General features: G+C 46.8%; 1 protein-coding gene across 4 annotated transcripts in view; it reads left to right on the top strand.

Moving 5' to 3' along the window:
- Positions 1-7143: 7143 nt before the first annotated feature.
- Positions 7144-25175, top strand: part of TNK2 (tyrosine kinase non receptor 2) — a 45934-nt gene continuing 27902 nt past the window's right edge. Inside the window, exons 1-2 of one of the 4 annotated variants that reach the window (XM_028100949.2) lie at positions 7147-7339; positions 7464-7484. The gene's annotated coding sequence lies outside the window, so the exon portion shown is untranslated. Of the gene's footprint in view, positions 7485-25175 lie in introns of all 4 variants that reach the window. The other 3 variants (XM_088024908.1, XM_028100953.2, XM_028100951.2) reach the window with 3 other exon arrangements.

Genomic DNA, 25175 nt, shown 5'->3' with positions numbered 1-25175 from the left:
TCTATGTGACTGTGTTAACCTGAATTTATCTTGTAGGCAGTTGTCAGGCACTTGTTCAGGTGCCCTGGGGGTTCTCCTTGGTCTCACCATCTCATCACCTCCTTTGGGGCTGTTGATATTGAGGTGTCTTGGACAACTAAAACTAATGTTCTAGGAACTTGCCCTTTTACTATGGCCAAGCCCACCGTTCGTTGCAGGAGTTATAGGTTCGTATCCTTGCTCATTGGTGATTTGTATCTGCTGTTCTAGTTGCTTCTCTGATTTCCAACATACTGACTGCCTTGTCTTCTGGAAACAGAATTTTCTTGGGTTCTAACCCACAAACCTGTCTTGACCTCTAGTTTCAGCCCGTTGGCCCATCAGGACCCAATTTCCCACTGTTACCAGGAAGAATCACCTGCTGTGAGTTGCAGACTACTTAGGGGGACCTGGGGAGGGATTAAAAGTTCTTGAGTAAGGGAGCAATGTGATTAACAGGTGTTTTAGAAAAGTTAATAGAGAATTAACATGGAGGCACAGAGACTGAAGTCCATAAGGTCATGAAAGGACATTTATGGTAAAACACCATTCAAGGGGATACACGTGTCACAGTGTCATCTTGTCAAATCCTTACAATCTCCCAGGGAAGGGAGAAACAGAGGCCCTCTGATGAAAGGATTTGTCCCACCTCACAGGGAAATAAATGTATAGGTAGGTGTGGAGGTCAAATGATGTGCTGAAGTTGGGCCCTGGGCCCAGGTTCTCCCTAACTGCACTGAGGTGGTGGCTGAGAGGAAACTAGGAGAGGAGGCAGGAGGAAGGGTGGAACCCTACAATGTTTGGGGTCTGCAGAGAGTGTTGACGGAGATGGGTAAAGAGGCTGCCAAAGACCTGAGTCTGGTTTCTGGGCCAATGAGAGAGCTAGGGTAGTGAGGGAGACAGAGCTGGATTTGAGAGTTTGGATTCTGTTGCCGCTTCCTCAGATTGGTGTGACCCAATCCAAGTGTCTGGGAGTCAATGAACACGGCCACTCGTCCCTCCAGAGGCAGCCACAGATGCGGGAGGCTCTATCCATGCAGGCCTCATTAACTCAGATGTGTGTGTGTTAGTGGACATGAGCTTACCGAGCTGAAGGGGTGTCTCAAAAAGCAGCTGGGAGGGGCTTCTCGGGGAGGGTCTTCATTGGAGCAGAAGGAGAGAGAAGAGGCAGCAAAGGACTGTGCTGTGTCTACACTACCAACGGGGAGATTTAAACAAAGAAGGAGAGAGGTACAAAAGTGATAAAATATCTCGCCATTTAAGGGTAAGCCCTGACAGCTCATTTCTAAACTTAGTACAGTGAATTCCAGGGGAAGCCAGAGTTCAGATTGCGGGGGCGTAAAGGAGTAGGTAGAGCATAAGAGGAGCCCGTCTTTCATATGTTTAGTCAGTAGCAGTTTCTTCATTGTGCACATTGGGCCCTGTCTTACGCGACTGCGCTGGACACTGGCTGGACACATGATAAATCATGAGTACCTGTCCCCACGGGTCCGTTTGTTGATTACTAAACTTCAATTCTAGGTGTCCACCAGGGGGCGTCAGAACCCAGGTCCGTGGTGCTCCGTTGTGAATAGCCACTGTTGATGGAGGGTTTGTAATCTGCTGGCTCATTTGCCCTCTTCAGTGGCTGGGCAGAAGGGGCAGGCGCGGGGGGAACAACCGGCAGCACCCCCTCCCAGTGCCCGAGTAAGGTTTTGAAACTGTCTGAATTGCTTGGGGGCACGTGAGCCCCGCCCATCTGAGCAGTTCCAGGGAGCTCTGGCTTGCTTGATAGGGTAAAGGCACGGTCTGTTCTTAGTCCTGGGAGGACATGGCCTGGGTTGGCAGATAGCCCCATGCCTAAGAATTCCTTCAGAAATCCCTCCCCTCACCTCCACTAAGAGACAGATGGTCCCCTCCTGACTAAGAAATCTTCTGCCCTTTATCAAACTGGATTGTTGGCTCAGATACCAGACATGACCCACACCTCACTCCCCTCTCCCCTCTCCCCTCAGCTCAAGCTTTATTCTAGGCACTGGGGCTGCGCAGGGGACCAAGGAGCTGCCATTTCTGATTGCGTCCCGGAATCAACTGGGGAGCGTTTAAAAATTATGGATGCTGAGTCTCACCCCAGAGATTCCAATTTAATTATTCTGGAGTGGAGCCTGGGCATCTGTGTTTAATTTTCGCTTATTTTAAGTAGTCTCCACACCCAGTGTGAGGCTTGAACTCACGACCCTGAAATCAAGAGTCACATGCTCTACCGACCGACCAAGCCAGCCAGGTGCCCGTGGGCATCAGTGTTTTTTAAAAGCTTCTCATGTGATTCTTATGTGCAGCATCTCTGGGTCCAAAGCCTTGCTACTCAAAGTGTAGAAGCCTGATAGAAATGTAGGATCTCAGCATCCCTTTCCCTACTTGCTGAATCGGAATATGCATTTCAACAAGATTCCCCAGGTCATTCAGTTGCTGAATGACACTGAAGTTTGAGAAGCGCTGATATAATTAGTACATTGTTCTGCTTCCCCCATGCTCTCACCAGGCCTGAATCACAGCCTCCACAACTTTCTCAAGCTGGAGCAGTGGCTTTTTGGAGCACAAGTTTTTGACTATGACCTACAGAAATAGATTTTTATATCAAGAAGTAGAGCACATGTGTATATATAATGAAACAAAAATGTCACAAAAAAACAAAACCTTTACTACCTGTAAATGCAATTCATCTAATATTGTTGGCACCCACTGCATGGTGGGCATTATCCTGGGCGCCCGGACCAGTCTATTCGAAGACAAAACTCTCTGTCATTGCGCATTTGGGGAGGGAGGAGGGTTGTCAGAGAGTTAAAAATAAATCCTGAGTACGAAGGGCATGCTAGATTAATATAATAACATTTACTCTAAAATTAAATTTGGAGGTACATCTGGATGCTGGTTATATATGTCCTGTTTCTTGATCTGGGTGCTGGGTATATTCACTTTGTAAAATGTGCAAGTTTTTGCACTTCTCTGGATGTATGTCATACTTTAATAAAAAGTTCAAAAAATTATTCTGATATTTTATATTACATTATTGTCCTCTTGCACTAAAAAAAAATCCAGTCAAAACCCACTGAACCCATTGAATTCAGTTCACCTCCCATTCATAGGCTGCAACAGTACTTTAAAACATCATTGCTCTATTAAAAAAAAAAGAAAAAAAACCTTCAGCCCAATCACTCAGCAGCATCCACCATCTTGGCTGAGCACCTGTTTGCAGGTATGGGCCAGGCTGCCGGTCACCACCCCACGGTTGCCTTCCTTGCCCTTCTGTATACCCCCCAGTGCAGCCATCCCACGGTGGAGATTCTTTTTTTTTTTTAGTTATTTTTTTAATTTTTAATTTTTATTTATTTGAGAGAGAGAATGAGAGAGAGAGTGAGAGAGAGAGCACAAGAGGGGGTAGGGTCAGAGGGAGGAGCAGGGAGCCTGATGTGGGACTCGATCCCGGGATTCCAGGATCACGACCTGAGCCGCAGGCAGTTGCCCAACCTACTGAGCCACCCAGGCGCCCTCACGGTGGAGATTCTTTTTTTTTAAAGATTGTATTTATTTATTTGGCAGAGAGAGACACAGCGAGAGAGGGAACACAAGCAGGGGGAGTGAGAGAGGGAGAAGCAGGCTTCCCGCCGAGCAGGGAGCCCGATGCGGGGCTTGATCCCAGGACTCTGGGATCATGAGCTGAGCCGAAGGCAGACACTTAACGACTGAGCCACCCAGGCACCCCTCACGGTGGAGATTCTTAAGGACACCCCCACAAGCCTCCCTCAGGCAGCTTGGTCCGCCTCCACTTAGAACGAGACCCGACAAGCCCTTCTCCCTGCAGTCACTCTGCTGTGGGCAACTCTCCTCAAGTTCCAGATCTGGAAGAGACTGGTACAGGCACGTTACAAGGTTGGGGTTTATCCCCACAGCCACCTCCTGAAGGTCCAGAGCTTTATGCTTCTAGGCTGTGTCTCATTTCCTCCCATAAGCTGTCAGCTCCCTGGGGGCAGAGCAGTCTCCTTAGGTGTCTACAGGCTACCAGTCCTGGGCTCGCAGAACAATGCAGAGAAGGAGACAGACAGCCTCAGAGACCTCTCCATACAGCCCCCAGTGCTCAGTGGTGGTGGCGGAGACATCCAGGAGTTGGGACTAGGCAGGATGGGGGAAGGGAGCAGGAGCCCTCTCTTCTGTAAAACTAAAGCTCCAGATAACCTTGCACTAAGGGTGTAAGAGGCATGGATCTGGCTCATGGGCAACTGGAGAGGGGGTGGAAGAATGGGGAGCTGACCTCCTTAAGAAAAACACCTAGTGGGATACAAGTACCTCGACCTCTTGCTTTGCTTGGTTTGGAGCTTGATTTATAGGCAGAAAACTTGCTCCAAATTAGTCGTTTGCATCTCTTGACCCCCCAAATCCAGTCAGCCCCAACGCATCCCAAGGCAAGGCTTCTGGGTTCGGCATTGCTTTCTTGTGTGTTCGTGGTTCCGAGTGGACTTTGGAGTCAAAAACTGGATCTGAATTCTGGCTTTAATACTACCAGCTGTATGACCCTGAGCAAGTAACTTAACAATCTTTAAAATGAGGATGGTAATGTGTACCTTATTCGGTTGTGGTGGCAGTTAGATGAGAATACATGCCAAGCAGGGCTTACCCAGGGGAAGGTCCCATAAACCTTAGCAATGGTCATTATTGAGGTAGTGTAAAGGAGCTTGGGAGGGGACTCCTCTCAGATTCCTTCCCCTCTGGCTTTCCCCTCTGAGATCAGGCAACAGGGGGAATTTGGCCGTACCCAGAGGTTGTCAGTCCTGCATGCTCTAGACCCTCTCTTGGATCAGCTAGTGTGCATTCACCCTCTGCCTGGGCTTGGCTTCCTGATTAAGGGAAGCTGCTACAACGTTATCAAATGATTTAGTGGAGGGGCACCTGGTGGCTCAGATCGTTAAGTGTCTGACTCTTGACTCTTGATTTTGGCTCAGATCATGATCTCAGCATGGGATCAAGCCTTGCGTTGGGCTCTGTGCTCAGTGGGAGTCTGCTTGAGATTCTCTCCCTCTTTCTCAGCCCCTCCCCCTGCTCATGCTCAGCTCTCTCTCTCAAAAACAAATAAATCTTTAAAAAAAAAAATGACTTAGTGGAAAGTTGCCCTGCCTACCTCACAGGACAAGACACCATGACGCAAATCCACCCAGTCCAGCCCCCCCCATATGTGTCTGGAACCCATTCCTTTTTCATTGCCCTACTGCCCTCTGGCCAGGGCCCTTGGGCCCAACGCCGGACCATAGGGGTGCTGAAAGAGCCATATTACATGGTTCTTTGATGTCTGATCCTTGGGACAGTTCTCTCTGGACTTGTTTTATTATTGTACCCATTTTATAGATGAGGTAGTCAGTAACAGGGCCAAGTGGCCTTAAGCCTTTGGGTTCTAGGCACCATGGCTCAAGGCTGCCTTCAGCTAGCTAGGGTCTGGGTCTGAGGGCTGCACTATCACTGGGAGGAGGAGCTCTGAATTTTCTCCTTCTTTGTGGGAGCCCGGAGGAGAGCACCCAAGAGGGAGCAGTGCAGGAGGGAGGAAGGTTCCTTTGCCAGGGACTTTTTCTGCCTGTGTTCCCAGAAGGAAGTGTCACAGGCCTGAAACCACCTCTCCCTTGTTGAAATGTCCTCCTTTGGCCCCAGGGAAAGGATGGGGGTGTCCCAGGTTCCCAGGCCTCATGGCTCCTGCTGAGAGATTAGTCCCTCTCTGCAAATACTCATTGGATTGTGGCCTTGGAAACTTTCCAATCCAGCCTCCCCATTTTAGAAACAAAGCAACTGAGACCAGATGGAAGTGACTTTTCACACTGTCACAAGGTAAGTCAGCAGGAGCTGAACTGCTGCTACTGAGAATTGGAGACTCCTGTTTCAGTGCTCCTCCATTGGGCCCGGTTGACTGCACAATCTCAGTGTGAACGCCCTACCTTCGGCTTCAGGCTGTCCTCCTGTAGGCACATAAGGCGCAAGGTGGGTCTAGGGTGGGGAGATTCCGGTCGGGTGAAGAAGGGGGATTGGTGGTGGGACCGAAGAAAGGGGAGAGGGGAGGAGCAAGCGAGACCTGGCCCCTTAAGAGGGAGGGCCAACCCCGCCGGACCCCGCCCCCCTGGGGCGGCGCACGCGCAGGCGGGCTCCAGGAACTCAGGCGGGAGGGCGGGCGCTCTTGGCTCGCGGGCCGGCGCGCGGGGCCGCAGCACCTGCGGGGGCCGGCGCTGGGCGCGGCGCCCGGCGGGCGGACGTTGACGCCGGGAGGCTAGGGCGGGCCCGCGACGTGGGGGTGGCCGCGGAACCGGAGGGGACGCCAGCCCGCAGCCCCCTTCCCAGGGGGACGGGGCGGAAGGAGCCGGGCGGGGGGGGCGGTGTGAGCGGGCGCCGAGGGCAGCACCATCTGGAGGGGTGGGACCGCGCGGCCTCTTGGGGGCAGGCGAGTGCGCTGGGCAGTGCGGGCTGGGGGCCCCGGGCGGGGGGCGCAAGAGGAGCGCGGTGGGCTGAGCCCGGCGCTGCCGGAGCAGCAGCCACAGCGGGTCGGGGTTCTCAGCTGGGGCCCGCAGCAGCTCCGCGGGCTGAAGCTCGGCGTGGAGGAGCAGGGGGGCGTGGGTCCGGCCGTGCAGGAGGAGGGCGGGGTGGGCCCGGGGGTGCAGGAGCTGGGCGGCCGTGGCCACGAGCCCAGCCTGGGGGTGGTGTGGGGTCTGCCGGACGGCGCGGACTGGAGGCGCCCACCGCGGTGGACGGGCTCGGCGGGCTGGCCTGTGGTGCAGGAGGAGGGGCTGGGGCCCCGCAAGCAGCACCAGGAGAAGGGGGGAGGCAGCCCCGCAGTGCAGGAGCGTGGGGAGGCCCGCGCCGGGGTGCAGGAGCAGGGGGAGGGGAGCCCACGCAGGCTGCTGCAGCGGTCCGAGCCGCTCTCCGAGTTCGGGGAGCGCGGGGAGGGGCTTGAAAGTTCCGGGGAGCAGGGGGGGCAGTACTGGGAGAGCTGTGGGCACCTCAGGCGGGAGGCGGTGGTCCTGGGAGCGGCCCCAGCACGCCGGGAGAGACTCGAGCTAGCGGGGAGGGCCCGGCCTGTGGGGCCCCAGGGGCCTGAGGGGGAGGGGCGCCTGGGGGTGCAGGAAGCAAATTGGCTTCCTGGGGTGCAGGAAGGACAGGTGGTGCGGGCTGTCCAGGAGACATACCTGGACGAGAAGGGGTCCCAGGAGGCAGAGGGGCCCCCTGAGGGGCACAGGATCCGGAGGCGCCGGCGGAGGAGGAGGTGGTAACCGGCAGGCCGGCTGCCCGGCACGAGGATCGCTCCAGGGCCGAGGTGAGCGCAAGATGTAGGGGTTTGGGGATTGGAGCGTTGGAAGCCACTGCCCGAGAGCAGGCAGTGTGTCCTGTTGGATCCTCTTCTGCCACCTCAGCCTGGACCTCGTGGAAACTGTCTGCAGGGAGGCAGCAGAAGGCAGCAGGTAAGGAAACGGAATTCTCTTCGCAGCGGGAGTTGGTGTGTTTTGAAGCAGGGGGCTGCAGCTGTTTCAGGAGAGGGTGGTCTCCAAACTGCTCGTGTTCACCCTCCTGTGTTTAAACGTGGGGAGAGAGGAAGCAGTGCAGTTTTCAAGAGCGAGACAGGATCCCTCCCCCAACTACTAAAAATGCCAGCTGAAGTGATGGGGCATTTCCTTAGCGTCTAGACTGGAGATGAGACTATCTGGGCGGCTGCCAGGCCTGGGCAGAAGGAGGAGAGGGGTAGCCCCAGGCTGAGGTTGCAGAGGAGGTAGCCACCCCTCTAGCTGTCTACCCCTGTTGATGGGGTGCCTCCATGCCAGGGCTGGGATGGTGCAATCAGCACAGGTTTCCTCAGGTCCTCAAAACACATTCCATAAAAGGGAAGGGGCAGCATTGCATTAACAGGATCTTATCTAGTAACCGTTTGCCGCGTGATCTGAGATGTGCGTGTGGCTGCTGGCGACTTGAGCTCGAACCTGACCTGCTCCCATCACACCTTCTTGTCACAGCTGATTAATAACATAGGGCCCAGGGCCAAGGATGAATAGGGGCAGAAGGGCAGAGAACTGCTGGTGAGGCCTTCTCGGGGTGGGCTCTCAGGACCCCAACCTGAAAGGGGTGGTTGAAGAGGGGGTGTCCATACTGCTGGACTCTGGGCATCCTCTGTGGCCCAGAGCTCAGCGCCACCCATGGAGATGGACAGAGGGGCAGCTGTGGCATCATGGGTTCTGTACTGGCCAGGGCCAGCTCCTAGCCCAGCCTAGAGGTGGGGCTTGCAGGGGTGGGGACTATATTTGGCTTCTTGTGGACTGCCCCATGGCCTGGGTGCCAGGCCTACTCATTCCTGGCCTAGAGGGGCTTGGTTGGCCAGTGTTTGGGCCTCATCCTCCTAGGGTTGTTCACCTCTTACCTGGCACCGTATGAGTTCCTGCTTCTCTAGCCCTCAGGTTGGGGTGGGTGCAGGGTTGCTGCCGGCCTCAGCTGGGTCCCATCTTTGACCCAACTAAAGGCGTGGTCTCTGAGTCAAATGGCCCCCAGACCCTTGTCTGAACCTGTGTGGTTGCAGATAGTTCTCTCTTGTCCAGGCAGGGGGAGTAGTGGTGGTGGTGGCTGCCCAGCAAAGCCTTAGGCAAGCAGCTGCTGGGACTGTGCTGGAGGAGCCGGTTAGTCTGCTCCTGATGCAAACCCCAAACCGACTGTCAGCTTCGTCCCACGCCTGCCTGTCACACTGCCACCCCAAACACTCGTGCACCGGAAGTTCAGCTGCTGTGTCCATGGTACCTGGCCCTTCTGGGATGGCCAAACTGGTTCTGGCTCTCTGGCTTCAATGGAGAGAATTGTCTGTTCTAAACATGTACACACATATATCTTTATCCTAGTTCAGGTCAACTTGTTTGAATTTGTGGTAGATGAGGAGAAGAACTTGGACAGATCCGGATTTAGACCACTTCCTAGCTGTGTAACCTCCTGGGGCAAGACACTGTCTCTGGGCTTCGGTTTCTGTGCCGTGGGCCGTGATTTTCCCTACTCTGTCCTGAGTGTAGAGGGCTCAGACCCCTCTTCGGCTGTCTGGTGCCCGCTTTCTCGGGAGCCCTGGCTGGCAGATGTCAGGGAGCAGGTGTCTGTGCTCCCAGATCTTGTCTTCTGGTCCCTAAATCCAAGATTATCCCCTGCCCTGTGCTTTATTCTGGAAAATGAAGTTTTATTCTTTTTGTTTTTAATGACAGCTTTATTGAGGTATAATGATACACAGTGAATGGAACATATTTAAAACAGTAAGTTTCAGCGTATGTGTATATCCGTGAAACCACCACCACAGTCAAGATAATGAACATTCCTATTACTCCCAAACCTCCCAGAGTTTTTTGTGCCCCTTCCTAATTCCTTCATCCTGCCCCTCCTTTGCTATCCTTTTTCCCCAGGCAATAGACTGGTCTGCTTTCTGTCACTGTACGTTAGTCCACATTACCTAGAATTTTATGTCAGTGGAATCAGACAGAGTGTGCTCTTTTTTTGCCTGGCTTTTTTCACTCAGCATAATTATTTTGAGATTCATTCCTGTTGTGTATTTCAGTAACTCCTTCATTTTGATTGCTGAGTAGCAGTCCCTTTTATGTATATACCACAGTCTATCCATTTTCCTGTTGATGGGTTGTTTTTAGTTTTTGGTTATTACAAATACAACTGTGAACATATGTGTAAGTGTTTCTGTAGACATCTTATTTTATTTCTCTTGGGTAAATCCTTAGGACTGGAATTGTGAGTCATACAGTAGGGATACATTTAACTTTTAAGGAAATTGCCAGACTGTTTTCCAGAGTGGTTGTACTATTTTACATACCTGCCAATTGTGGATGAAAGTTCCAGTTTGTCCACTTTTTTGCCAACACTTGGTGTGATCAGTCTCTTTAATTTTAGACATTCTAATAGGTCTGCAGTGGTTATCTCATTGTGATTTTAATTTGCATTTCCCTAATGACTAGTATTACTGAGCATCTTTTCAGGTGCTAATTTGCCATTTGTATATCTGGTGCTGTGTCTGTTCAGATGGTTTACCCAGGGGCGCCTGGATGGCCGAGTCATTAAGCATCGGCAGTCAGCTCAGGTCATGATCCCAGGACCCTGGGATTGAGCCGCACAAGGGGCTCCCTGCTTGTCCCTCTCCCTCTGCCCCTTCCCCTGCTTGTGCGCTCTCTCTCTCTCTCTCTTTCTCTCTCTCTCTCTCTCTCTCTCTCTCTCTCTCTCGGTCAAATAAATAAATAAATAAAAATCTTTTAAAAATAAAACGAAACAAGAAAAAAATCCTTTACCCATTTTTCATTCGTGGAGTTTTTTTCGTATTCAGTTTTGCAAGTTCTTTATATATTCTGCATACAAACCCTTTATTGAATATGTTGGGATTAGATATGTTTGATTGCACATATTTCCTTCCAGTCTTTGGCTTGCATTTTAATTCTTTTAACAGTGTCTTTTGACAAGCAGAATTTTAAATTTTAATGAACTCCAGTTTAACAACTAGTTCTTTTATGGTTTGTGCTTTTGGTGTCATGTCCAAGAAATCTTTGCCTAAGCCACAGCCAATGGTTTTCTCCTGTTTTTCTTCTAGAAGTTTTATTTATTATTATTTTTTAAGATTTTGTTTTTAAGTAATCTCTATACCCAGGGTAGGGGCTTGAATTCACAGTCCCAAGATCAAGAGTCTCATGCTGTACTGACTGAGCCACCCAGGTGCCCACTTCTAGAAGGTTTATGGTTATGGGTTTTACATTCAGGTCTGTGAACCGTTCAGGGTTAATTCTTGTATATGGTGCAAGGTATGAATTGAAATTCAGCTTTTTGCCTGTTGAGATCCAACTATTCCAGCACCATTTGTTGAAAAGACTTGTCTTTACATGGAATTGCCTTTGCACCTTTTGTCAAAAATCAATTGTCTGTATATGTGTAAAAGTAATTCTGGACTCTCTTTTGTTCCATTGATCAATTTGTCTGTCTTTATCCTACTACCACACTATCTTGATCACTGTAGATTATGGGATATCTTGAAATCAGGATAAGATCTTGAACTTTGTTCTTCCTTTTCAAAATTGTTTTAGTTACCCCACGTTCTTTGCACTTTCATATGAGTTTTAGAATCAGTTTGTTAATTTCTACAAGAAAGCTCACCAGGATTTTGGTTAGGATTACATTGGATCTGTAGATGAATTTGGGGAGATGTCCATTATCTTAGCAATATTGGACCTTCGGACCCATAAACAATGTTTGTGTCTGTATTTATCTGGATTTTTAAGAATTTCACCAATGTTTTGTAGTTTAGGTATACAGATCTTTCACATTTTTTGTCAGATATACTTAAGTATTATGTATTTTTTATGCTATTGTAAATGGTGTTTTTACATGGTGTTTGGCTTTTTTATTTATCTTAATTGTGGTAAAATATATATAACGTAAAATATACCATTTTAAGCATCTTTCAGGGTATAGTTCAGTAGTGTCAGGTACATTCACATTGTTGTGCAACTATCACCACCATCTATCTCCAGAACTTTTTCATCTTGCAAAATTGAAACTCTGTACCTATTAAACAATAGCTCTCCATTCCCCCTCCACCCCAGCCCTTGAAGCCACGTTGTACTTTATGAATTTGACTATTCTAAATACCTCATAGGAATAGAATCATACAGTATTTGTCCTTTGGTGACTGGCTTTTTTCACTTACCATGCTCAGTGTACTCAAGGTTCATCCGTGTTGTGCCATGTGTTAGAATTTCCTTCTCTTTTAAGGCTGAATACTCATCCATTGTAAGAATATACCACATTTTGTTTCTCTACTCATCCACTGGTGGTTGCTTTCACCTTTTGGCTGTTGTCACTAATGCTGCTATAAAATGGTGTTGTTTTTAAATTTCAATTTCCTGTTCCTATAGTGTATATATAAACACAACTGATTTTTGTATATTGACCTTGAATCCTACCACCTGTTAAATGTATTCTAGGGGTGCCTGGGTGGCTCAGTCATTAAGCGTCTGCTTTCGGCTCAGGTCATGATCCCAGGGTCCTGAGATTGAGCCCCGTATCGGGCTCTCCGCTCTGAGGGAGGCCTGCTTCTCCCTCTCCCACTCCCCCTGCTTGTGTTCCCTCTCTCGCTACGTCTCTGTCTGTCAGATAAATAAATAAAATCTTTTAAAAAAATGTATTCTAGTAGCTTTTTTTTTTAGCTTCCATTGGATTTTATACATAGACTACCATGTCATTTGTAATAAAGACAGTTTTACTGCTTCCTTTCTGATCCTTATGCCTGACAATTATTTCTTTTTCTTGTCTGATTGCCCTGGCTATGTCCTCTGGTATAAGGTTGAATAGAAGATGAGATTACTTGTTCCTGATCTTCAGGGAAAGACATTCAGTCTCTCACCATTATGCATGATGTTAGCTGTAGGTTTTTCATATATGGTCTTTATCAGGTTGTGCTCCCTCTATTCCTATTTTGCTTTTGTCAAAGGTTTTTTTCCTGTGACTGTAGGATTTTCTTTTTTAGTTAATATGTTGAATTAACTGATTTGTTAAAACTGATTTTCAAATGTTAAACCAACCTTGCATTCCGAGGACAAACTCCACTTGGTCATAGTATATTATTCTTTAGCTGTATTGTTGGATTCTGTTTGCTAAAGAATTTGTTAAGAATTTTGCATCTTTTTTTAAATCTTATTTAAATGCAAGTAGCTAACATAGAATGTATCATTAGTTTCAGATGTAAAGTTCAGTAATTCTTCAGTTGCATATAACACCCAGTGCTCATTACATCACGTGCCCTCTTTAATGCCCATCACCCAGGTACCCCATCCCCCTCCTACCTTCCCTCCAGCAGCCCTCAGTTTGTTTCCTAGAGTTAAGAGGATATTTATGTTTATGAGGACAGTTTTCTTGTACTGTCTATGGGACTCATACATCTTTATCTTATAGTCTGTCTTTATAAATATCTACATTTTTATTAGTAATAGTGTAAATAGATAATAGTATAAAAACCTATATTTTTATTTCCTCTGTTTATGCTATTATTGTCAAAAATTACTCTTATACACGTTGTAAACCCACACTATACTGGTCTTATTTTTGTTTAAACAGTCAATTTAGCTTTTAAAGTAATTAAATAATAAAAACATCTTAACTATTTACCCATGTAGTTGCTATTTCCAGTGCTTCATTTTTTTTAAAAGATTTATTTATTTATTTATTTGAGAGCGAGAGAATGAGTGGGGGGGAGAGCAGAGGGAGAGGGAGAAGCAGACTCCCTGCTGAGCAGGGAGCCTGTTGTGGGGCTCAATCCCAAGATCTTGAGATCATGACCTGAGTTGAAGGCAGGCACTTAACTGACTGAGCCACCTAGGCGCCCGTCTTTTTTTTTTTTTTTTTTTAGGATTTTATTTATTAGAGAGGGTGCACAAGTGGGAGGAGGGGAGGTGGGGCAGAGGGAGAGGGAGGAACAGACTACCCGCTGAGTGGGCTTGATCCCAGGACCCTGAGATCATGACCTGAGCCAGAGGGAGATGCTTAACCAACTGAGTCACTCAGCCTCCCCCTTTTCTTTTTTCTTTTATTTACTTAGAGAAAGCATGAGCAAGGGGAGGAGTTGGGGGGAGGACAGGACAAGGGAGGGGGAAAGAATCTCAAGCCGACTCTGTGCTGAGTGTAGCGCCTGACCTGGGACTCGATCTCACAACCCTGAGATCATGACCTGAATGGAAACTAAGAGTTGGATGCTCAACTGACTGAGCCGCCCAGGCGCCCCTCCAGTGCTTAATTTCTTTGCATAGATCCATATTTTTATATGGTATTATTTTCCTTCTGTTTTAAGGACATCTTTTATGGTAGTGCAGGTCTGCTGGTGTTAATTCTTTCAGCTTTTGTATGTTTAAAAAGTTTATTTAGTCTTTTACTTTTTTTTTTAAAGATTTTATTTATTTGAGAGAAAGTGAACATGAGCAGGGTGAAGGGCAGAGAGAGAAGCAGACTCCCTGCTGAGCAGAGACCCTGATATGGGGCTTGATCCCAGGACCCTGGGATCATGACCCGAGCCAAAGGCAGACGCCTAACCAACTGAGCCTCCCAGGTCCCCGTAGTCTTTTTTTTTTTTTTTTTTTTTAAGATATTTCCATTGGACTAGAATTCTAGGTCATTAGTTTATTCTTTCAGTACGTAAATAATGTTGTGCCACTGTCTTCTCATTTCCAGTTCTGTATGAAATTTGCTGTCATCTTTTTTTTTTTTTTAAGATTTTATTTATTTGACAGAGAGTGAGAGAGGGAACACAAGCAGGGGGAATGGGAGAGGAAGAAGCAGGCCCCCCGCCGAGCAGGGAGCCCGATGCGGGGCTCGATCCCAGGACCCTGAGATCATGACCTGAGCTGAAGGCAGTTGCTTAGCCAACTGAGCCACCCAGGCACCCCCCCCCCCTTTTTTTTAAGTAAGCTCTGTGCCCAATGTGGGGCTTGAACTCACAACCCTGAGATCAAGAGTCACATGCTCCCCTGACTGAGCCAGCCAGGCGCCCCCTCTGCTGTCATTGTTATCTTTGCTCTCTGTCTATAACCTATCTCCTTTGCCCTCCCTAGCTACACTTTAAGATTTTCTCTTTATAACTGATTTTGAACAATTTGATTATGAGGTATGTTGGTATAGTTTTCTTCTTGTGTCTTGTGCTTGGAGTTCATTGAACTTTTTTGAGTCTGCAGGCTTATAGTCTTTGTCAAATGTGGAAATATTTTGGCTATTAATTCTTCAAATATGTTTCTATTTGCAACTTTCTCTCCTTTCCTCAGGGAACTCCAATGATACAAATGTTAGGCCACTTGAAATTGTCCCACTGCTCACTGATGCTTTGTTTATTTAAAAAAGAATTTTATTTTTCCTCTCCACAGTTTCTGTTACTGTGTCTTCAAATTCACCAGGTTTTTCATCTGCAGTGTCCAATCTGCCTTTAATTCCATTCAGTTTATTTTTTCATGTCATGCAATGTAGTTATTTATTTATTTATTTGAGAGAGAGAGGGAGAGCACAGAGGGAGAATAAGAGGGAGAAGCAGACTCCCTGCTGAGTAGAGAGCCTGACATGGGGCTCAATCCCAGGACCCTGGGATCATGACCTGAGCCAAAGGCAGACGCTTAACCAATTGAGCCACCCAGGTGCCCCTCACACAATGTAGTAGTTTTTGTTCTAGAAGTTCAATTATACTCTCTTTAGAAATATATTTTTAGGAGTGCCTGGTTAGCTCAGTCAGTTAAGCATTGGACTCTTGATGGAGCCTACTTAAGGGAAAAAAAATTAAATAAATAAATATTTTAATATTTAGTAGTAATATAGTTTTATAGTAATAATTTCTAAATGTTTAATTATTTTAATTTCCTTGTTTGCTAATTCTAACATTTGTGTCAGTTCTGGTTTTGGTTTTGTTTAACTGCTTTATCTCCTCATTATGGGTCATAGTTCCTGGCTTTTTTGCCTGCCTAATAATTTTTTGTTGGATGCCAGACAATGTAAATTTTACCTGATTTGTGGCTGGGTGCTTTTGTATTCCTGTAATTATTCTTGAGCTTTATTCTAGGATGCAGTGACTTGGAAATAGTTTCATTATCTTATGTCTTGTTTTTAAGACTTGTTAGGTAGGACCAGAGCTAGGCTCAATCTCGGACTGCTGATTCTCCTGCTGAGGCAAGACCCATCTGTAAATTCTACCCAATGCCTAGCTTTTCCAGTTTGGCTCGTGGAAACAGGCACTTTTCCCAGCCTGGTGAGTACCAGGCATTGTTACTTCTAGTCGTTTCAGATAGTTATTTTCCCCAGCCTTGGGTAATTTCTGCACATTTGCGTGACGATTAGTATTTAGCTAAATACGTAAGGGGGTCCCTTCACAGCCTTCGCTGCTACTCTCTGTTCTCTGATGCTCTGCTCTGTGAACTCTGGCCCCTTGAGACTCCCCAGGCTCTCAGCTCCATCTCCTCAACTCATGGAGTCTTTTGGGATCTGACTGGTTCCCTTCTCTGTGCTGGAGCCTGAAAACTCAACCACAGGGCTGACCTCTTTTGTTATAGGTATCACTTTCTTTTGTTTCCTGATATCTGGTGTCTTCAAAACCATTTTGTATATTTTGTCCATTTTTTTCTTGCAGTCAGGAGGGTGAATCTGAACCTTGTTATTCCATCTTGGCCAAAGATGAGAATTTGAGTTTATTTCCCTCACTGCCACCCTTCCACCCTCCCCATTTTTCGGTCTGTCCACCCTAGCAGTATCTCATTTTTCCTTCAGTCTCCTGTCTGTGTTCATATTGTTACGGTGTAGTAAATTGTGATGACTTTTCCTTTCCTGCACACCTTTTTGTTCTCCCCGGAGTTGCTTTTGTTTGTTTGTTTAGGCTTCTATGCACCTTTCAATTAGCCAAATTCCAGTAGCTGTCTGAATTCCTTAAGATGTCGGTTCCATTAGGTGTTCTATTGAATGGATCTTTCTGAAGAAGTCTCCGTCAGAGCCTTGTGCCCTGCAGCAGCGTGGTCTGGTTGCTGTCTATCACAGATGCTTAGCTATCCTCCTGGGACCTCCTTTCAGCATCCTGGGCATCTCCTTCACTGCTTTTCTGTGTTGGATCACCTGTGTCCACGTCTTCCTCTTTGTTGGTTTACTGTCTGGTTTTGGCAGAGCCTGTCCTTTAGTACCTTCCTGAGAGGAGGGTATATGGGCAGGAGCTTATTTGGAGACCTCGCCAGCCTGATACTCAATCAACTGAATGCAAAGATCTACGTTGGAAATTGCCTTCCTTTGGCATCTTGAGTACATTGCGTTTAGGTTCTAGAGTTAACACTGAAGTCTAAAGTCACTCTACATCCTGTGTGGGACCTGTGTGGTACCCTCTGCCTTGCCCAGGAGTGTGTAGGATCTTCTCTTATCTCCAATATTCTGGATACGGGATACTGGAGATACTCTTTATCTCCAGTATTCTGTTTCCTAATGATTTCCTAATTATGTAGCTCATTGTGGGTCTGTTTTCATCTTGCACTGTATGTTCAGTGAACCCTTTTAATTTGGAAACTTGTACTTCAGGTCTGGAAGTTTTCTTGTTTTATTTAGGTCATTTCCCTCCCTCCTTGCTCTCCCCTGTACTCCTTTTGTTTAGATGTTGGACCTTCCTATACTGATCATCTGGTTTTCTTATTTCTTTCTCTCCTGTTTGCCATCTTTATGTGGAAGACCTGAACTTTATCCTCCATCCCTTCTATTGTAATTTTAGCTATTTTGGTAGCAGTAAATGTCTATTGATATTTTATCCCATGTGTGGCATGCATGAGATAGACACAAAACTGCTAAATTCAACTTTAGTAATAGGAACATTGGGAGAATGGAGTAGGATTTTTGATTAGGGAAATATCTACATTTCACTAAAACAAACAAAAAACTCCTCCCTAAAAGGGCTTAACCTGAAATTTTAAGGTCCAAAGTAAGAAAGATATTAGGAAGGTTAGGAGAAGTGTGAGAATCTAATAAGGAGAACATTCTCAGAATGAATTTCTTGGGAATTCAATAGAATGATTTCTCCATCCACTGACATTAACGGGACTTACACAGAATTGAGAAGCATCATTGGTATAATAAGTCATCCTATAAACTGATGCTCATGGCCATGATGTAAAGGGCCTTCAGAAAGAGTGGTCAGTGTCAACAATGGGAGAGAATATGTGAGAACAGGACTGTTCTGGCTAAGTCAAATGATTGGCACGATTACAGGCTTTCTCCAGAGCAGTGGCTCTCAACTCCAGTCTGGATTCATCTGAAGAGGCTTTAAGATAGGATGCCTCAGTCTCACCTAGGCCAAGTTGATTAGAAGCTCAGCGGGTGGGGCTTCCACGCGGACACTCTGCTAGCTCCAAGTGATTTTAATGCCTAGCCAGTGCAAAGAATACCTCCAGAAGACCCTTGCTTCCCAGACTGTGGTCTGCTGGACCAAAACATGTGTCACTTAGGAGCTTGTTAGAAATGGAGAATCTTAGATCCTACCCCATATCCATGAATCTGAATCTGCACCGAGGCTTGCCTTGGTGTCTGGTAGTTTTGTGTTGTCTGCTCTCAGCTAAGGGTGGGAAGCTACAGCACTGGATGGTCTTGGTGATGGAGCTTCTTTGTGTGGTGACCTGGATGGGCCATTTGTTGGGAACTCCTGGTGTTGGTATCTTTCTGCCTTCCTTGGCCTGGTCACAGTCACCAGGAGAGACACTCTTGTCTCCTGCCAAGAGGTGGAAGCCTGGCTCCATGTTCCAGGAGCAAGTGGAGAAGGGGACCGGGATCTCACCATCTATGCGCACTTTCCTTGTTTGGGATGTAGCACACACATACCCCTCCCTCCCGCCCCCGCCCCTCATTCTCCACCAGGCCCACTGTGCCAGTCCAGACGTTCCATTATCCCCTGTAGGGAAATCCCTGCCTTTTGCAGGGTGGTAGAGGGACAGTCACCCAGTGGCTTTGTATGGGGGAAGGGGTATAGGTGGTCTTACTGCTTCTTAAATAGCTTTTAAGTAATACTCTATATTTTTAGCATTTCCCTCTGCCACCTCTTCTTCTCATAGAGGTTTTTGGGGCTTCCATTTCCCAGGCTGTTTGAGGATTCCGTGGGGTCATTTAGGTGCTTCTCACCTTGGGGGTTGTGATTTTTCTCAGCTCTGCTACCCCTTGTCACTGGCCCAGCTGCTTTCCAGCTTCCACAGCTTTGCTGTGGTCATTTCCTCTGCTGTTCTTCCCATCCTTAGGGACTTCTGCCATTCAAAAAATTTCTCACATTTTTTTTTCTCTTTTTAAAATTGTAGTTTTGGTCAGGTTTCAGGAAGGAGTGGAATTATGTGTATGTATGCAGTCTGCTGTCTTTTCCTGGAACCTCTATCCTCTCTTTAAACTTCCTCAGAGAATCCCTGAATTCATTCAGTATATATTTAATGATAGGACTCCCGCTCTGCCCTCCATGGGCCCGCATCTCTGAGCCAAGAAATTCAGTGTGCAGTTGTATATGGGCTGAGTCCTGGCTTCCTCTCTTACTCTCTGCATTACGCTGGTCACCTCTTCAGACCTCCGTTTTCTCATCTGTAAAACAGGGATAATGCAGGGTAGTAAGGGGAGGTTTGTAATCAGTCAATGAAGATAAAGCTTGGGTGACCCTCTCAGGTCCCCTCCCTCTTTGGGAGCTTTGTATTCTATCACTCAATAAACTTTACTATCAATAAACTGCTTTCTTGCCCACCAAAAAAAAAAAGATAAAGCTTTTTTTGTTTTTAAATTAATTAATTAGATCAAGACCTGAGCTGAGATCAAGAGTCAGGTGCTTAACCCACTGAGCCACCCAGGCGCCCCTAGATAAAGCTTTTAAAGAACCTGCACATAGGGGCACCTGGCTGGCTCAGTCAGTCGAGCCTGTGACTCTTGATCTCAGGGTCTTGAGTTTGAGCCCCATATTGGGCATAGAGATTACTAAAAATAAACAAATTAGTTAATTAAAAACCCCATTGCTTTCCATTAAAAACAAACAAAAAAAGAACCTGCACATAGTGTCTTCTTGAAGAACCAGACCGTAACTTCTTCCTATTTCCTCAAAACCCTAGCACAGGGTGAGCACACCGTAGGTACATAGTGAGGTGACTGAGGAGAGGATTGGCGCCAGAGTTTTGGCCTGGTCTCTTCCTTCAGCAGCGGTGCGTCCTGGGAGACCTGGAGCCAAGGGCCTCAGCTAGGTGTGAGAACACCGGGTCTTTCCTGTTTCTGCCTGTCTCCTAATTGCTGTGTCTCTTGATAAGGCAGGGTCTCTTCTCCTGGCCCCTTACCTTTACTCTACTTGTCCCTGACCTTGGCGTGGCTGCCCGTCTGTGGCTAGAAAAGAATCACCACCGCTCTGAACTGTTGATCTCCCCCAGGTCCGGATGATAGTCTGTAAGTGCGTTGGACCAGGCAAGTCCCTTCCCCTTTCAGGGTCTGGGTTTCCTTATTGCTAAAATGGAGAGGCAGGATATAGTGGGTGGGAAGTAGTCCCAGGTTCAGACCCTTCCTCTCCTGGGCCCTGCAGCCTGTCCTGCACTGGATGTTGCTAGCTCCTGGGGTTCTGGTTCTGACGTGGTCCAGAGGGGATGAGCAGTCCCTCTTGCAGAATGAATGTGACTCTACCAGTCACAGCTCTGGCTTCTTTCCCCACCCCACCTCCAGGGCTCAACAATAGGCCCCTTCAGCTCAAGGCTCTTGCTGAAGGGGTGGGGGTGGGGCGGGGCCTGAGCCAGCAGGCAGAGGACCAGCCCGGCAGCCCCTGCCCAGCCCTGGAAGAGCTCTGGGAGTGGCTGGCTGCCGGCAGCTGGACTGCCTCCTTCCTCCCTTCCCGGGAGTCACTGCATCAGTGGGTGCTGTGATGATGATGCCTGGGCCAGAGGATTGGCAAGAGGCAGCTTTCTGCAGAACCCTGCATCCCAGCCCTGGCACCAGGACGTGCCTGGTGTGCATGTGCACAAAGCCCAGACAGCTGCTGGAATTTATCCTTTGCCGCACACGAGTGTCGTTCTGTTGGTGGGAGGAAAGCTCCAGGAATATGTAGGGTTCTCAGGGTCCTGTCTCTGGATGTCAGGGTTGGCGGGCCATTCTTGAGCTGCTGGAGCACGAAACAGCCGCAGAATACTTCAACACCCAAAAGTTGGTACATTTGGGGAGGAGTTGAGTTCAGTGTGGTCTGTGCAGTGGGGTTTAGTCAGATTCTTTCCTTTGTTCTCTGAAAGTCACACCTCCCTCTCTGCTGCAGTCGAAGATGAGGCATGGCAGGTCCCTGTATCTGATCTGGATCCCTGCTTTTGTGCCCTGCCTTCCCAGCCTGTCACTCCCTCGAGCCGCCCCCCACTCGCCTTGGTGAGGCTGGGATGCCTGACACATTGGACTTCCTTCCCATCAACGCTGCGGTGTCGTGTACTCCAGCTCTCCCTGCAGAGTCTAGTGAGAATGCCACCTTCTGCAGCAGGCCCGTCACGGGCTCTATCTCTGCCTGAGATACTGGCCGTGTCGTCCCCGGTGCTGAACCGGCTTTGTGGGAGCAAAGTAGCTTATGGGTCTGGGACAGGAGTGGCTGTAATGAGATTGGCAGCCCCTCTCTCCACAAAGGTGCTTGCTTTTCTGGATTAGAAATACTGGGAGGGAGCAAAGCCAGGGCGGGCGGAGGCGGGGAGGCAGTGAGGCTTAGTGCTGGTATCTGCTGGAAGTTAGGCAGCCCTCCTTTCTTCAGGGTCCATCTTACGGGTTTGAAGTCTCTTTCGGCAAACTCTCTTGACCAGGTACCTTGCCAGCTTCTGCATTCAAGTTGACAAATAAAAACAGATGGTTACTTTACAAGGTAGAAACCACAGTAGAGGTTTGTGTATAGAACTCTCTCAGTAGAATTATGTATTGATATAGATTGCAGATTGTTATAAGAACAGTAACCCATTAAGGATCAGAGCATGATGGATAATTAAAAATTTTTAAATTCATTTGTCTATTTTCCACATGTACTATACTATAGTTGACTCTTACACAACGTTGGGGTTAGGGCTGCTGACCTCTCTCGCACAGTTGAAAATCTGCACATAACTTTTGACTCCCCAAAAACTTAACTACTGATAGCCTGTTGACTGGAAAACTTAACCAATAACATCAGCAGTCAGTACATATTTTATATGTTATGTGTATTATATACTGTATTCTTACAACAAAGTAAGCTGGAGAAAAGAAAATGTTATTAAAAATCATAAGAGAAAATAGCATTTCCAGTACCGTACTGTATTTATCGAAAAAAATCCACATATAAGTGGACCTGCACTATTCAAACTCATGTTGTCCAAGGGTTAACTATATTATGTGTTTATACCATTCCTGTTTTCAAATATTATTTTAAAAATAACATGGAAGGAATGGTAAAAATAACCATTTGGGGGTAGGAAATAACAGTTTACAGAGGAGATGACATGGGTCTTGAGGGATGTGTAGGAGTTCATCATGTAGACAAAGAGAAGGACCATCACAAAGAGAATAGCTCAGAGACATTTAAATGAAGGGAGTGTGTCTAGGGAAGGGCAAGTATCTTTTTTTTAAATTTAAATTCAATTAACATATAGTGTATTATTAGTTTCAGAGGTAAGAGGTCAGTGATTCATCAGTCCTATATAACACCCAGTGCTCATTATATCATGTGCCCTCCTTAATGTCCATCACCTAGTTACCCCTCCACCTCCCTCCCCTCCAGCATCCCTGTTTGTTTCCCATGATTAACAGTCTCTTGGGGTGCCTGGGTGGCTCAGTCGTTAAGCGTCTGCCTTCGGCTCAGGTGATGATCCCAGGGTCCTGGGATCGAGTCCCACATCAGGCTCCCTGCTTGGCGGGAAGCCTGCTTCTCCCTCTCCCACTCCCCCTGCTGTGTTCCTGCTCTCACTATCTCTCTCTCTGTCAAATAAATAAGTAAAATCTTTAAAATAATTTTTAAAAAGTCTTACGGTTTGTCTCCCTCTCTGATTTCATCTTGTTTTATTTTTTCCTCTCTTCCCCTATGATCCTCTGTTTTCTTTCTTAAATTCTACAAATCAGTGAGATCATAGGATAATTGTCTTTCTCGGATTGACTTACTTTGCTTAGCATGATACCCTCTAGTTCCATCCACATCGTTGCAAATGGCAAGATTCTATTTTTTTTGATGTATGAGTAATATTCCACATCTTTTTTTTTTTTTTAAAGATTTTATTTATTTATTTGACAGAGAGAGAGACAGCGAGAGCAGGAACACAAGCAGGGGGAGCAGGAGAGGGAGAAGCAGGCTTCCCGCTGAGCAGGGAGCCCGATGTGGGACTCGATCCCAGGACCCTGGGATCATGACCTGAGCCGAATGCAGATGCTTAACGACTGAGCCACCCAGGCGCCCATTCCACATCTTCTTTATTCATTCATCTTTCGATGAACATGTGGGCTCTTTCCATAGTTTGGCTATTGTGGGCATTGCTGCTATAAACATTGGGGTGCAGATGCCCCTTTGGATCACTACATTTGTATCTTTAGTGTAGACACCTAGTAGTGCAGTTGCTGGGTCATAGCTCTGTTTTCAAGTTTTTGAGGAACCTCCATACTGTTTTCCAGAGTTAGTTGCACCAGCTTGCATTCCCACCAACAGTGTAGGAGGGTTCCCCTTTCTCCGCATCCTCACCAACATCTGTTGTTTCCTGACTTGTTAATTTTAGCCCTTCTGACTAGTGTGAGGTGGTATATCATTGTGGTTTTGATTTGTATTTCTCTGATGCCGAGTGATGTTGAGCATTTTTTCATGTATCTGTTGGCCATTTGGATGTCTTCTTTGGAGAAATGTCTGTGCATGTCTTCTGCCCATTTCTTGATTGGATTATTTGTTCTTTGGGCGTTGAGTTTGCTAAGTTCTTTATAGATTTTGGATACTAGCCCTTCATCTGATACGTCATTTGCAGATATCTTCCCCCCATTCAGTAGGTTGTCTCTTGGTTTTGTTGACTGTTTCCTTTGCTGTGCAAAAACTTTATCCTGATGAAGTCTCAATCGTTCATTTTTGCCTTTGTTTCCCTTGCCTTTGGAGATGTGTCTAGGAAGAAGTTGCTGCGGCCGAGGTCGCAAAGATTGCTGCCTGTGTTCTCCTCTAGGATTTTGATGGATTCCTGTCTTACATTTAGGTCTTTCATGCATTTTAAGTCTATTTTTGTGTGTGGTATAAGGAAATGGTCCAGTTTAATTCTTTTGCATGTGGCTGTCCAATTTTCCCAACAGCATTTGTTGAAGAGACTGTCTTTTTTCCATTGGTTATTCTTTCTTGCTTTGTCAAAGATTAGTTGACCATAGAGTTGAGGGTCCATTTCCGGGTTTTGTCTTCTGTTCCATTGATCTATGTGTCTGTTTTTGTGCCAGTACCATACTATCTTGATGATGACAGCTTTGTAATAGAGCTTGAAGTCTGCAACTGTGATGCCACCAGCTTTGGTTTTCTTTTTTAACATTCCTTTAGCTATTTGGGGTCTTTTTTGGTTCCATACAAATCTTAGAATTATTTGTTCTAGCTCTGTGAAAAAAGTTGATGGTATTTTGATAAGGATTGCATTGAATGTGTAGATTGCTCTAGGTAGTATAGACATTTTAACAATATTTATTCTTCCAAACCATGAGCATGGAGCGTTTTTCCAGTTCTTTGTGTCGTCCTCAATTTCTTTCATGAGTGTTCTATAGTTTTCTGAGTACAGATCCTTTGCCTAAACCTGGTTCGGTTTATTCCTAGGTATCTTATATTTTTGGGTGCAGTTGTAAATGGGATTGACTCTTTAATTTCTTTCTTCTGTCTCATAGTTAGTGTATAGAAATGCAACTCATTTCTGTGCATGGATTTTATATCGGGAAGGGCATGTATCTGATTTGGTTGGAACATGGAGACATTTGAAGAAAATGATAAGGTATGGAGGTGGACAAAGAGGCAAGAAATAGATCCTGAAGGGCCTTGTATTTGGCTTATTGAGGAGTTACAGAAGGATGTAAGCAGGGGAGGGACTTCAGATGACAGTAATAGCAATAGGCAGCTATGTGCCAGGTGCTGTGCTAAGTGTGCTATTCATTATCTCATTGAATCTGCACTCTACGAAGGAGGTGCTATTTACTCCCATTTCACAGATGAGGAAACTGAGTCTTAGAGGTTAAGTCATTTGCTCAAAAGTTGCCCAACTAGAAAGTGACAGAGCCAAGATTTCAGCTCAGGTCTGTCTGATTCTTAATCCCATTGGTATTGATCAAAGGAATAAAAAGGAGGCAGAAACAAGATTTTGTGGCCTGCCTAGTGGGGAAGGTAGGAAGTTATGGTTGGGGTGGGGGTGAGGTTTCTAGCCTGGGTGGCCAGTGTTGGCTTGTGATATTTTCAGTCAGGGTATAGGGACATGTGTTAGCTAGCTTTAAAGGGGTGCTCATGAGCTGAGTTTGGATATACAGAATTTGTGGTACGTATGCATCCTCCTGGTGGAACTGCCCTGGAACTGTCTGGAAACGTGGGCCTAGAGCTTCAGGGGGTTAGAAATGGAGACAGAGCACGTGGTAATTGCAGCCCTGGGGGAGGAGAGGAAGTGACACCCAGAGAG

The sequence above is a fragment of the Eumetopias jubatus genome, unplaced genomic scaffold, assembly GCF_037043125.1.
Source record: "Eumetopias jubatus isolate StellerSeaLion01/CBP00866 unplaced genomic scaffold, mEumJub1_p1.0 scaffold_1, whole genome shotgun sequence".
In the NCBI taxonomy this organism is placed as follows: domain Eukaryota; kingdom Metazoa; phylum Chordata; class Mammalia; order Carnivora; family Otariidae; genus Eumetopias; species Eumetopias jubatus.
This window is presented reverse-complemented; position numbering and strand designations above follow the sequence as displayed.